This window comes from Octopus sinensis, linkage group LG17 (genome assembly GCF_006345805.1).
Source record: "Octopus sinensis linkage group LG17, ASM634580v1, whole genome shotgun sequence".
NCBI classification, from domain to species: Eukaryota; Metazoa; Mollusca; class Cephalopoda; order Octopoda; family Octopodidae; genus Octopus; species Octopus sinensis.
This window is the reverse complement of record NC_043013.1, coordinates 4609753-4624652: the sequence shown is the minus strand read 5'-3', so window position 1 is coordinate 4624652 and position 14900 is coordinate 4609753. Positions and strand designations below refer to the sequence as shown.

Sequence of the window (14900 nt, the reverse complement as noted above, 5' to 3'; positions counted from 1 at the left end):
TCTTCCCACCTGTCGGTAATTGTTTCTCCTTTACTGATAGTATTGGATTTATAAAGTTGGTCAGGTGAAGTTACTCCGTAAAGATAAGTTGTATTTGTTTTTTACTTAACTCTTCCTTTTTTTCTTGTGTATAAACAGCTCGTGTTTAGCTCGACTTGTTTCGCATTTATCTGAATATAATTTATATTATCTTTCTTTAACAAAGCATTCATGTTCTGACCCTTGTACATGATAATTAACTGGTTTAAATGTTTTTATTGTTTCAAAACTGATAACAGCAGCGTAGCTAGAGGAAGCGCGATGCTCGGTCTGCCGTGGACGACGCATTTATGGGGGCGGCACTTTTTGGTCTCCTGTTGAAGCCTGTATAATGGACGAGGAGGGGTGGGAAACTCAAAGGTTGCCCGGTTGACGACACTTGCTACGCCACTGTTAGCTATTGAACCCAAAATTATTTTGTCAATTTAAATCTTATGACGAATGCTCCCTCTAAGCAGTGTGTGTATGCATACGTTTTACAACTAGCTCGCACAGGAAAAACATACACACACACAAAGTTTTCATCATATGAAATCGAATATTTTTAATTGAAGAAATGAATCTTCCTGATAAAATCTAAATACACTTTTAAAATGCTGTCCATTTGTTTAGGGCGTCAATATGGTGTTTGAGCGATGATTATCTTCATTTTTACAAACGTAGCAGAAATAGTTAGCTATCAGATCATTTTATCCAGAGTCGCAATTTGCTACAGTATTACCCCCCACATCATTGAACAAAAACCTGACCAATAAGAACTACGTATATAATCAGCTCCAACTACAATTTCATCTTTTGGCACACACTTCTTTCTGAGCCTAACCATCACTATTTATTCGGTGCACCTTAGCTACACCGATACAACAGCTGATCGAAGCTGACCGCACAAAAGCAATGATCAGGCTGTGAATGAGAGACGTTTGAAGATGGTAGCATGACCAGCAGCTAACCACAATGAATGGATGGTTACTGCAACACAAAGGGCCAGCTAACATTTTGACTTCTGCTATAATCACACCTATCCAAGAACATTTATCTCCAAATTCTATTGATATTTTGTCATTCATAGTAACAAAAAAGTTGTTTGGGGATTTACATAAGGAATATTTGGTTGTTCAGAAATCTCTAAACAGAAATTAGAGTTCTTCTTCATGCAACTAGTGGTGACCCAGCAAAAGCACATGACACAGCTAGAAATAACTAGCTGATATGGCCATCTATACAACATTGTACATCTTCACTGGTGGAATACACAGCCACTAAACAGTTTACCAACAGATTGTGAGTTCACATGAACAATGCCACCATGTCTCTGAGAAGCTGTTTTATTGTAACACATATATCAGTAGCATCTAAATATAATGTTCAATGTTCTAGAAATGTTGGTAACATTGGTAATTCATTGAAAATTAATGTTTGCAGTGCTCATGAAAATTTCACCAATATTTTGAAAACTGGGATCTTTTCGGTTTGAACGGCAGTTTTTTTCTAGCGGTGTCATATGAAATTGTCACCCATAATTATGACCCTAGTATCGATCTATTGCAAGAAAAAAAAACAACAAATATCTTACAAACTATAGAATTTTCTCAATAAAACCAAGAGAAAAAGATGTTTTATAAACACATTCTACTAGTATACGAAGTTTAAAATTTTTTAGTTACCTAGAAATTATGTTAAAAACTGCCGTTCAAACCGAAAAGATCCGAAAACTGTAAGATGCTTAGAAGTTTATAGAGAATCATAGAGTTCTTTTGAAATTGTATTTTTTCCTGAAACATTTGGATTTTGAGATGGTGTAAAAAGTTCACAGAGATACTAGTGAAGATGCAGTTTTAGGAAGCAATACCTTTGAAAGCAATATATATATTTATATACTATGTTTCTAAAAAGGTAGACATAATTGCTTGATATTCTAACCAGTTACAATTTAATGTGTATAAGGCTGATTTCAACTGCCAATGGATTACTTCAAGAATGTCATTGGTTGCAGAATTGTAAGAAGTTGTGTGTGCTTGTTTAGAAACTTTAAACTGATGTCCTCTGTATGCTCTAATTGTAGGTATGCAATCCAGTGTTGAATTTTAACAATCATTTAACATTTCAATCGAAGGAGAGGGGCTTTCTCCATCCGGGTTGCGGATCCGTGGAATAAGCTGCCGGACGAAATAGTGAAGATACCGACGACCGCTTGGTTCAAAGTCTCCCTTGACCACAAATGGCCTGAACTCTTTGTATGAACACCACCCTGTACATAACTCCATGTGCCTCTACATGGCCTTGCTTTTTGCTTTTGAGCCAAAAAATTAACTTAACTTATTTCTTTTCTAGTATCAGCAGAATGATTTTAGGCCATCTGAACGAATCAGCCATGGCAAGTTAGTGTGTACAATTCTGTTAAGGAGGTGTGGTTCAATAATGTTAGAGTGGATGAACTAAAACCCTGAATCGGGTGTCATGAAGGTACCAATGGTGATTTAATGTGGTGATGTCATTTAGATTTATGATACCTCTGATTAACCCTTTAGTATTCCCATTATTCTACCAAATGTGATGCTTGTTTATTCACATTGCATTGAATTAATCCTGCATTATCTCATAGCTGTGAGATTTCTGCGATGTGACTCTTTGCTTTGGGAATAATATTGTAGGATAGGGTAAGAGGCTGGATCTGAATGGTCTTGAACAAAAAGGAGGTAAAATATTTAGGCCGGATATGGCCGGTTTGAATGCTAAAGGGTTAAGGCATGTGTATATGTATTCTACAAGGTAACATTTTGAAAAAAAACAACGGAGTAGAAGAGAAAGTGATGTCAGAAGAATCGAAAATAGTGGGTAAAGGTTGTGACTGTATGTGTGGGTGGGTGGGTGGGAAATGAGTGATAGGTAGTGGTACAGGTGGGTACCAATAGAAAGTGACTCAGAGAAGAAGGGAGTGATGAGTACAGAAAGTAATGGTATGAATAATAGGGTGCCACTTACTAGCAGAACTAGAAGAGAGGGTGAGTGGAAGAAAGTGAATGATTTGAAAGAGAGTTGATGAGTGAAGAAAGAGAGATGAATGGATGGAAAGATGGGCAACAGAAAGAGTGATGGGGAGATGAGATAGTCAATAATGACATGCAGTGGGAGATGTAGACTTGATAAGAACAAATTAGTAGAGCGGCCAAAATATGTGCACAAACATACATATATAAATCCTTAAAAAAATGTTTTAGCCCGAAGGCCGCGGCCATGCTGGGGCACCACCGCTGGTATGCATACATAAATGATAATGATGATCATCAGGTAATGTCTGTTTTCCATGCTGGCATGGGTTGGACAGTTTGACAGGAATTGGTAATTCCAATTGTCTGTTTTCACGTGGTTTCTATGGCTAGGAGCCCCTCCCTAATGCCAACCACTTCACAGGGTATACTGAGTGCTTTTTACGTAGCACCGGCACCAGTGCTTTATGTGTGGCATCAGACAGGTATTTTCTACTTGGCACCAGCATCGGGTGCTTTTAGGTGCTTTTATGTGACTCCCAACCATTCAGATGAAAAAGGGTGTAGAACCAAGAGATTAGAGTATGATAAAGGGACAGAAGTAGCCTTCTTACTATGGAGGAAATACTTGGCTACCACAGAGGGACAAAGAAGGATAGGAAGGTGGGAGAAAGTTAGTGAGAAAGAGAGACACACACACATACAGACAGAGTGAGAATGAGTGGGTCTGCCCATAGGGAGGAGCTGGGGCTGGTCTGGCAGGAACGTTAGCACGCCGGGCAAAACGCCTAGCGGTATTTCGTCTGCCGAGGTCGACTTTACCTTTCATCCTTTCGGGGTCGATAAATCAGTACCAGTTACGCACTGGGGTCGATGTAATCGACTTAATCCGTTTGTCTGTCCTTGTTTGTTCCCTCTGTGTTTAGCCCCCTGTGGGTAGTAATGAAATAGGTATAAGTAATATAGAGGGGACTGTTCCTTAAGAATGTGAGGGCAGATGTTTAGACATGGCAGAGATAGCAAGTGATGTTGTGAGAGATTAGAGTGGTATGTGAGAGTGTGTGGATAGGAATGAGAGGGAGAGTGGAGGGGGCCTGCAGTGTACTGTGCTGAGACTGTAGGGAAGATGGGTTGATAGAAGACAGAATTAATTGTGTTTGGGGGTATGGCCATAAAGGACAAGCTTGTATGTATGGATGGCCATGATTTTACTTAGCCAGGCATACCATTTTAAGCACAGCAAATCGCCAGAAGTCTCAGTCTTTTGTCATCCTCTCAGTGAGACTCAACATCTGGAGATCCTTTCTCACTACTTCATCTCTTGACTTCTTGACTTCACCTCTTTTACAGGTTCCTTCCACAATTAGAGATCGGCACTTCTTTATGCAACTGTCGTCATCCATACACATCACATGACCATACCAGCGCAGTCTCTTGCACGCTACATCTGATGCTTCTTGTACCCAATTTTTTCTCTTAACCCTTTAGCATTCAGATTACTCTGTGAAATGTGATGCTTATATACTCACACTGTTCTGAAATTGTCATGCATTATCTTGTAGTTTGAGGTTTTAATGATATCATCATTACCATTTAGTGTTTGTTTTCTATGCTGGCAAGGGTTAGATGGTTTAACTGGAACTGGTAAGTGGGAGAGTTGCACCAGGCTCCAGTCTATTTTGGCTTGGTTTCTATGGCTGGATGTCCTTCCTAATCCCAACCACTCCAAACTGCATCTTGTCCAGGCTAACTCTATTTCTAATTACAACCCTTTCTATAACATTCATTACCTGGTTCAGTAATTTGATGACATTGTAGTCATTTCTGTCTAAGGCATCACCTTTACCTTTGTAGCAGTTGACTATAATGCTGATACACCACAAGTTTATGAGTATTACTCCCTTGAGGACAACCTGATTAACTATATGGGGGACTAGGTCATATCCCACTCTAACTGATATTTTAAACATCTCAGTGGTGATCCCTGATGGGCCTGGGGCTTGCCTTGTTTTCATATCCTTAATTGCTTTATCTACTGAACTACTGTCAATTCAGATGGCTGGTCCTTTTGTTGGGTCCACATTAGACAGACTCTTCTTCACCTATGCATTTAGCAGCCTTTCACAGTGGAATTTCCAAGCCTTTTTCTTTGCAGAATCACTAACTGTAAGTGAGCCATCCTCCATGCAATCCAGTCTACATGTCTTCTCTTCCTCATGCTGTTCTCTTGCTCCCCAATCCTGTCCTCACTGGCCTGCTCACTGTATCATTACTGTCCTGTTGTCCCCACCCCCTCTATATACCCAGGTTTCAACAGGCACTGCATTCCTTGTCCCCACACTCTTTGCATTCATGTGAAGTCTCTACTCCCTACTCATGCACCTTTGACAATACCCTACTATTCCCTGTAAATTTGAGGGTTTGCCCTGGCACTTTGCCACCATCTGTCTCTCACTTGCTCTACTCTACCATTCCTTTTATATTCTGATCTCCTGTTCCTTGTGTGTATGCCCTGGCACTTCACAACCATCTCTTTCCTGCTCTCCCTTGCACTCTCACTACCTCTCTCTGATCAGGTAACCATGTATCTCCTCTACAGCAAGACACCTGTTTCTGTCTCTGTTACACTCTAACTTTCCTTCATCTGACACAAGATCGCCTCCTCCAATTCCTCCTCCCCTCTCAAAGGATCTTTATCTTGCAAGTTACTTGGTGACATTGCCAGTGCTGGTGCCATGTGAAAAGCATCTAGTCCTCATTGTAAAGTGGTTGGCATTTGGAAGGGCATCCAGCTGTAAAAACCATGCCAAAACTAACCTCACCTGTGCTGGTGTCACATAAAAAGCACTCAGTCCACTCTGTGGTGTGGTTGGTGCTAGGAAGGGCATCCAGCCATAAAAACCATGCAGAAACAGACACTGAAGCCTGGTGCAGCCTTCTGCCTCGCCAGCTCCTGTCAAACCATCCAGCACATGCCAATATGGAAAGTGGATGTTAAAAATGATGATGATATAAACGTGTTTTCATATACACACATTTGTTTTCTCTACCATTAGATAACTCTTCACCATTCACCCTGTCTTGAGTTCCTATTGCAAAGTTCTATTCACTTTGAGTATTTCTCTATAAAATTGTCTTCATGTGCCCATATCAGTGTACATTACATTTATGAGGGGGTACCCAAAAGAAACCAGAATTTTGCAATATTTTATTCACTTAGCTTTACATGTTTACACTTTTATCGCCTTCAAAATATTCTCCATTTGAAGCAATGCATTGGTCCAGGTGTGTTTTCCTCTATTTGAAGCAGTGCTGGAACTCTTGCTTTTTAACACCTCTGTCATTTTTTTTTCTTCACCTTTTCCACATTTGCAAATTCCATAGAACTAGTGGTGACCTTTGAAAAAAGGTCTGGATCAACTTTCAGCTGTTTTTTCACTTCACAACATGTATTCATGGCACGCATTTGATCTTCTGTACACAGGTAGGGACAAAAATTTTGTTACAACTCTTTTCATTCGCAATTTTTCACTCACAATTTGTTGGCAGGAGCTCTAGGATATACCAGTCGTATCAACAAGTCCGTCAATTTTTCAGTGATGGTCCTCCAAGACCAGTTCATGAATTTTCATGATGTTTTCATTTGTTCAGGAGGTTCATAATTGTCCTGAACAAGATTAGTCTTCAAGCAACAAATGACCATTCCTAAAGTGTGGAAACTACTCATAAACATGTGTTTCGCCCATGGCAGCATCCTTGTAAGTTGTTTGAAGCATTGCAACTGTTTCAGCTGCTGTTTCTCTCAGCAGAAAATAGAATTTCACAGAAGCACACTGTTCCTTCATTTCAGCCTTTTCAAAAATTAATGAACAGGGGAAAAGCCCTGTGAAACAAAGGTGCACCATGTGGCAGTGCAACACCACTTGAAAATGTCGGTTAGCATACTGATGCCTACGGGTCACATCAAGTGGCTGCTAGCGGAGGAAACCTGAACTACAACAAGCTTGCTCCTCAGAGAATGTTTCCAGTTACTTTTGGGTACCTCTTCATAATTGCCCTTGTACCCAGTTTTTCTCTCGGCTGATTTTTAGTCAGTTGTTCGTATCTTTTGGCATTATTCATTCAGTGTAGCATTCTTCATTTCTACTCTATATTTTTGAAAGTCTGTTTCCGTTGCTGATCAAATATCATAATCTATCAAAATTTCTTTCCTTTGTTTTTTTTTTGTGTTTATTGCCCTTTTGCATTTGCCAATTAGAAAGTTTGCTTCTTTGATTAAATTGTCTATGATTCCACTGCTACTCTTTTACAATTAGTACACTATGGAATTCCTAACAAACTCTTTTTCTCGATGTTGTGCAGGACTGCTTCCCTGACATTAGAGTTCTATTTTCTCTCCTATTTATTGATATCTTAGAATTTGCTAAGTTTACTTTGGGTCCTCTTGATTTCAGATTTTGCTTCTAAGTTTGGGATTTCTTCTTAGGTATAGCAGTAATAGTGAGAAACACCTCATTTATGGGAGTTAGGTCATATGCACACAAGAATTCACATGAAAAACTAGTCTTAAACTCCTCTGTTATGGTTGGAAGGATTACGACAAATAGAAGGGGATTGAGAATTGCATATAAATAGGGTGCATACAAGTTGGGTCCCTGGTTGACCCTATTTGTATACTAAGTTCATCACTGTTATTGCTAACTCTTATCTTACTGACAGCCTCTTTGTACATGGTTTGTACTGCCCTCATAAACTCAATGAAGGACCTAAATTTTTGGGGTCCTCAAACTTGAACTGTTAGGGGCCTCTTTACAACCAACAACAATAGGTAAACATTATTCAATAAAATCTGAAAGGCCTTGCTTTATGTACAAGGATGATGAAGTCCAATGGGCAGAGAACTGAGTGACCAGATGAAGTATTTTAAATGGGGTCATGCAGTGAGCCCTTTCTTACATGCAACAAGCTCTGGGTAACTGTTGTTATCCTTTTCAGTGTGTTTGTTCCATGACAGATCACTTCAAATTTTAAAATAAATTTTTACTACATCTCTGAATGCTATACTAGATTATCTCACACATCAAAGTAACTGGTATGAATAAAAATTTCCATTATCTTATAGTTTTTTTTAGTTATAAGTAATGAAATTTAGGGATTATTTATGTAGAAGCTTCATGTGCTGCAGGCTGCTGAAATGAAACATAGCAAAGATCAGAGTTAATATAATCTTTCACTTAAAAACTTACAGGAATACATACTATGTGAAGCACATACAAAATACTCTTTTCTGTTTGCACAAAATTTTACGATATGAGAGCTTCTTGCTATATAATTTTCTGGAGACAATATGAATGATGGATTTAAGTGCTTGTAACGAGAGGCAAATCAAAGAGTTAGGTTTAACACTTTAGGAATTCAGCAACGTTTTGTTGTTTGGACGAACAATTGATGCGTTTACATCTCGAGGTGTTCTTGGGAACTGGTTTTTGCCTTTCAAAACATGCACTTCACTGCTGGGTCACATGTATCCAGCAGTGATGAGATGTTTTGGATGTAGGCATAGCATGACTGTGCTATGCTACCACAAAATAGTGCAAACATGTCTTGCTTCAGATAACCTCCTGCAGTCTGAAAGTCATTGCAAAATAAATGTAAACCCAAATATAATTCTCAGGGCCAACAAAATAAAGACGACGTACAAAATTGTGAAAAGTGTGTGTTTGAACATGGAAGAATTTTTACAAATAATATACAGAGTGTTCACAAAAAATATATACATAGATAACAAGTAACATGTCAAAATTACATGAATGCAAAGGCAAGGTAAACATGCTCTTACTCTACTCTTTTACTTGTTTCAGTGATTTGACTGTGGCCTTGCTGGAGCACCGCCTTTAGTCGAGCAAATCGACCCCGGTACTTATTCTTTGTAAGCCTAGTACTTATTCTATTGGTCTCTTTTGCCGAACCACTAAGTGATGGGGACGTAAACACACCAGCATCGGTTGTCAAGCAATGCTAGGGGGACAAACACAGACACACAAACATATACACACTCATACATATATATATATATATACATATATATGACAGGCTTCTTTCAGTTTCCGTCTACCAAATCCACTCACAAGGCATTGGTCGGCCTGGGGCTATAGCAGAAGACACTTGCCCAAGATGCCACACAGCAGTGGGACTGAACCTGGAACTATGTGGTTGGTAAGCAAGCTACTTACCACACAGCCACTCCTACGTATACACAAAAAGTAAAACAGCATAAATGCATTAAGTAGGAAAAATTACAATATGATAGGTTCATATAAAAACAGTTTTACATAGTTTCTTAGGCCAAGGGACACAACGACCACTGCAGGTTGTTGTGATGTATGTTGGTGGGGGTGAGGAAGGTGCGTGTAACTGAGTTTGTGGTGAGTAGAATGGTACAGTATTTGTTTCCTGTTGTGCTGTGTATGAGAGGTGAGTATGAGGCTCTAGTGTGAGAGCATCTGTGTACGCCCATTTAAGTCTATCGACTGAGACTGTTTCTCAGGAACCATTCAGGTCTATGGTGAAATGTTTATCATGGTATGGCAACAAATGATAACGTCCTGAGTAAGGTGGGTGGGGAGAGGACTTCTCACTGCGTCCCTGAAGTTGAGTCGGTGTCCTGTTACCCAAATATTCATCGTGTACCAATGTGTGAAAATGCTTGCCTGCAGAGAGAGGTGTCCTGCAAATAATCTCAGTCTTGATGGTTAAATAAGTGGCATCTTTTGGGGTGTCAGTGATGAGATCCTTGAGATGATTTACCAGGGAAGGAGGGACGGAGGTCAAGAGAATATGCAGCTGTCGCAGCTTGGACATAATGTCATTTGCCATGGCATACAAGTCCACCTGGGCACATCAAGTCAAACATCCCCACTAAACGCTGGTAATGGTGAGTGACTCATGGCTGAGAATTAAAGTCTGTATGGTAAAAACAGGTGAGCAAAGTCTTCCAAGAAAATCTTCAGTGACTTGTATTTTCCATCCATATTTGTATAAAACAAATCTATAATGAAACAGAATCAAGAAATATTTTTATTTTTTATTTTTAGCAATGGCAGTGAGCAGGCAAAATCCAGGCGAAAATGAGGCAAGCCATATACATGTGGCACCAGTGTACATGCGTGAAGCACCACATGGTCATGCTTTGGAGAAGAAGGTCAGCTGCCATGTTGAAAATGAAAGAAAATTCACACATGTGGTTGCCTAAAAGAAAGAGCAAGTGCTTCAAAGCCTGTTTTTTTTTCTTTGGGTTTGTTGTTTTTCTTGTTACTTATTTTATGCCTTTTTAAAAAAAATTTTTTCAGGGAATAATATCAGGTCACCAATATAACAAGAGGAAAATCAAATAGTTAGGCTTACCACTTTAGGAAGTATATTTAGATGTGTGCATATAAGAAGGTTTGAAATGTATAAATGTATGTTTTACGTGAAGGTAACGATAAATATCAGAAGGCAATGTTTTTGGTTAACAAACAACAATTTATTCTTTGATCATTCATGAAGTAGCAGGAACATCAGAGCGTTCGAGGCAACAGGGTGTAGCGAGACAAAAGTTAATTCCTTAATACCCATCAAGGTAGTTAGCTCTGGTACTTGGCTGCAAATCTAAAATATCCAAGGATTTTTGAAGTGGTCGTGAGGCAAGGTAGGAATCCCATGGTTGTATGAATGCTGTTTTCTGGTTAATTCAGCAATGTTTTGTCGTTTGGATGAACAACTGATGTGTTTACATCTTGATGTCTTCTCAGGAACTGGTTTTTTGCCTTTCAAAACTTGCGCTTTACCACTGGGTCAAGTGTATTCTTCTGTGCCCAGCAGTGATTGGGTGTTTTGGGCATAGCATGATTGTGCTATGCTACCACAACAAAATAGTGCTAACGTGTCTTGCTACATGCTCTTCAGCCATGATATACCAAAATTTATTCTCTATAAAGGATAGCTTTGAAAAATTCCTTTCTGCTTCACAACTTTTGATAGGCATTTTTGTGAAGAAGTGAAGTAGTAATATTAGGGAACATTTCAAGATGGTGTTGCTCATAAATAAACTGTAAAGTTTCTGTGCATTGCATTTTGGATGGCATGTTTTCTTGTGTGTTATGAGATTTTCTAAGATGCAAATATTCCCTGAACTGATGACACTCATTTGCTAATTTATTGTTAATATCATATTTGTAATATGACATAAGTTTAATTCAATCCTCATCAATTACAGAGTTGTTTACCAATTCTGAGAGGAACTTGAACTTTGCAATCTGCAAAGTTAATCCTCTTACGTAATTTGATTACTATGAAGTTAAAGAGGTGATTTAGAGATTCTATTTTAAATTTCTCATATCCATTCAAAGAAGCACTATCACTTGTTCCATTTGAAAATTTTATGGTAACAATGCATTTAGAAGCATCAGAATAACTTGCAGTGGTATATTTATACAAACTTTATACAAACTAAGCATTTAATCCAGTGTGCAATACTGTTGGCTGAATTTTCTTGGAGTTCCTTAAAAGTAAAGACAATAGCGGAAGATAAACTTCAAATACATTGAAACCAAGAATTGGTAGTTTCTTAATTGTTTTGCTGAAGCAATCCAACGCATCTTCCTAAATAACTGTTTAAAATTGTGTATTCAAACTTCACCAATTTGTAGTATAAATTCTTTGTATCTCTTTTCAAAAATATGTTTGAGAGTTTGAAAAATACCTGTTTTCCCATTTTAATTGTCCTGATTTCTTCATAGTATACAAACCATCTTGTTACACAGCTACAATTGGTCTCTTCAGAGAAAAATCTATCACTTCTTCATACAGTTTTGGAAAGATGAGAAATATTTACTTTTCATTCTTGCATTCCTCAAAATGTTTCTGTAAAAACAGGTCAAACTCAGTAAAAAGTTCAATGAACTTCATAAAGTTTCCCTTATTTAGTGAGCCCCATTCCTCCTCATGACCCCTAAATGCAAAACCTCTTTCCCTTAAACAACTAAAACTCCTTGCACAGTGTGGTTTCCTTCTTGTTTTTCAATGCAGCATCACCCATTTATGTTCCATGCTATCTTTTATTATTCTTCAGAGTTCTGAATATGCTCATTCAGTCAGAAAACTCATCTGTTGTGAGGCATTTAGAAAAGAATTTGCAAGCACAATACATATGTAGTCTTTGTTCGTTGAGTAAACTAATCAGGATCTCATCAAAGTCTGGTCATTTTCAATCTGCTTTCAAAATACCTTCAAGAAAAGTATGTTTTGCTCCTTGTAAACATGACTAGTCTTGGTATATAGGAATCGTCTGTTTTTCTTCTTAATATTTTCCATTAATCACTTCTGTATGAAATATCAACTGTGACGAACTAGTTTGCAAGGTCACTATAAGTCTTGTTTACCAATTCTGAATTTGTTTCTGGGTTTATTTGCTCTGTTTCAAAAGTATCAGCAGAGGGCGGGGGGGGGGGATTGATGGAAAGGGCCCCCATAATTTGTGCACTATCACTGGTTTCAATGGTGCTTAACTGGTTTGTTTCAGCTGTAGATGTTGTTGCATTGTAAAGTAGTGTGATAGCTTTTGATATTTGAGAAATTTCATCAGATTTCTTGCACTTTTGGCACCCACTTAAGTATTTTCAGGAATTTATTATTATTATTTCTCTTGGGTCTTGACCTTTGTCAAAAGCAGAGTTTGATTATGGTAGGTAAGTAAAACTAAAAATTTGCAAAATTCTTTTATTCAAAGATTAGATTCAAACCTAAGAAACGGAAGTCTTCAATGAAGGAATAAAAATGTTAAAGGAAAAACTTCCAAGGCTATTCTCACAAAGCTAATTGTATTACAGTTCTGGAATTATAAAAATTGTTTTATGCAAGCTGTTTGAATAAAAAAATTAAATACAACTTCTCAGTATTTGTTTCTGTTCTTACATAAACTTCATACATCACAAAAAACTTATGAATGCAATTTAACTGAAAACAGCATTCCCTTAAAACAATGTTAGAATACAGACTTGCCATAGTAGTTGATTGTTTTATAAAAGTATAATGCTCATTATAGTGTCAATATTCTAAGTTATTATCTTGGATAAATTCTAACTTGATAGGGTGGGACTGCCGTCCATTCTAAATGGTAACTTAATAATCTGAGAACTTGTAAAAATTGTATCTTTTTATCTCTTTTCTTATACTTGTTTCATTCATTTGACTGCAGCCATGCTTGGTCACTGCCTTGAAGGGTTTTAGTTGAACTAACTGATCCCAGGACTTACCATTTTAAGCCTAGTACTGTCAGTCTATTTTTACGTACAGATTTACCTACTGTTGCCGATCTTCAACTATTTGCAAGTAAATTAGTGCTTACCCCCAGTACTATGGGTAATAAACGACTAAGATAGCCAGACAAGTAATCAATTATTTTGACAAACGTTAGTACATAGCCGAACAGAAAAGAGTTATTTCCCTTGTCCTATATTTCTCCAATGTAGCAAAGTTTGAATTTTGAAAATCTATCTACTAATTCTACTATTTTTACTCTTATCAGTATATATTTTTCAAATTTTACTTATCTATTGATATACTCTTGCACAGTGCCCAAAACAGAAACTATTACTTATGACTTACTAATTGGTGGTGATTTTTCTACTGACATGTATAATATTCTTACTTTCACATATAATAACGACCGTATCGGTGGAATCAATTGTTGCATCCGTGTTTTAAAATTTTCGCCCTTGTACCGAGGTCTAAATTTGAAAGTAGCCCAATTTGAGTGACTCAAATTCAATGAAAATACAGCTATGTGAGTGTGTGTGATGGATGGGATAAGGGTGGGGTGCAGGTGTGACTGTGAGGTACAAAGCTTTCTGGAACCAACTTCATAGTTCCAGGCTATGAATTTTTTTCCATGAGATTTCCGGACTCCAGTAATGAACTCCTTTGAATACAGTCAATCAGAGTAGAGGCACCTTTATCCTTTCTTCCTTTCTAGTCAGCATTGTGCATTCCTTACTCCCTCATGGGTCCAGCTAGTTATAATAAATAGATCTATAATTTACTACTACAAATAAAATAGTACTCAGTGAAAGTTGATAGTACTCACAACTTTTTTGTGACTGTTTTTTTTTTTTTTTGATCTTTTCTGTTTGGTTGCCTGTGTCAATTTTCTTTTCGAATTGATTTCATATGCAGTGTAATGATACACTTTTATAGGCTAATTAATGAAGTGAAAATAATCTTCGCTATAAATTAATAAATAAGGAGTTATTAGTAACTAAAGTTTGAAAATTTTGGTAATTTTAATTAATCGTAAGCCACAGACACATTCATATTTTTCTCTTTTAAATTAACATAAATATTTATTTACATGAAAGAAAATAACAGCTAGATAAGATTTATTTACGTGAAAGAAAATTACCGCAGGCATAACACGTTTACAAATATTGACAATATGTGCTATTTTGTCATGCACAAAGTGACAGCTTCCAGGTCTTCTTTCCTGACTGGGTGGAAATGATCAAACTTTAAACCTCTAAAACTTTTTAGAAACATTTTTCTGGAATAAATGAAATATCTCCGGCAATTCAGTTTGGGCAAGTGTATCATTGTGCCAATGTCAGAGTAACCAATGAATACCGAAGGATGAACACCAAGAAGGAAGAAACATTATTTACATATATTTATTCGTTTGCCAACTGGTAGTACTTGAAGACAGTAGTACTTGAAGTGATACTCTTTACTCTTTTACTTGTTTCAGTCATTTGACTACGGCCATGCTGGCGCACCACCTTTAGTTGAGCAAATCGACCCCGGGACTTATTCTTTGTATGCCTAGTACTTATTCTATCAGTC

The 14900-nt window shown here is 37.6% G+C and overlaps 1 long non-coding RNA gene across 1 annotated transcript; it reads left to right on the top strand.

Annotated features, from left to right (window-relative positions):
- The first annotated feature begins 5978 nt into the window (after positions 1-5978).
- On the top strand, positions 5979-12954 carry LOC118766682. Its single transcript, XR_005002604.1, has 2 exons — positions 5979-6510; positions 10121-12954. It is a non-coding gene; the product is annotated as an uncharacterized LOC118766682 (long non-coding RNA).
- Positions 12955-14900: the final 1946 nt, after the last annotated feature.